The 302-nt window shown below is 47.7% G+C and overlaps 1 protein-coding gene across 1 annotated transcript in view; it reads left to right on the top strand.

The window, feature by feature from the left end:
• CRHBP (corticotropin releasing hormone binding protein) overlaps positions 1-302 on the top strand; it is an 8,964-nt gene that overhangs the window by 4,312 nt on the left and 4,350 nt on the right. The window lies entirely within an intron of this gene.

Consider the following 302-nt stretch of genomic DNA (forward strand, 5'->3'; position numbering starts at 1 on the left):
CACACTCTAGACCAGGTTGTCCATGGCCCCATGCAGCCTAGTGTTGAACTCTTCCAGCAGTGGGGCTCCCAACTTGACTGTACAACCTGTTCCAGCACCTCACTTGAATTGTTTTATCCAGAGAGGACAGGACATTTAACAATTGTTGTTCGGGCCAGTCTGATTTATCTGCCTAACCATGCAAAGTAATAAAAAAAAAAGAAAAGGTGGCAGCATGCCTGCCCCATCCTTACTCCAAGTTATTCAGACTTGAGCCTGCAAGTCGGGTCCCCACTCTGGTGTGGCTTTATGCTCATGGATGT

This window comes from Corvus brachyrhynchos, unplaced genomic scaffold (assembly GCF_000691975.1).
Source record: "Corvus brachyrhynchos isolate BGI_N302 unplaced genomic scaffold, ASM69197v1 scaffold8, whole genome shotgun sequence".
NCBI classification, from domain to species: domain Eukaryota; kingdom Metazoa; phylum Chordata; class Aves; order Passeriformes; family Corvidae; genus Corvus; species Corvus brachyrhynchos.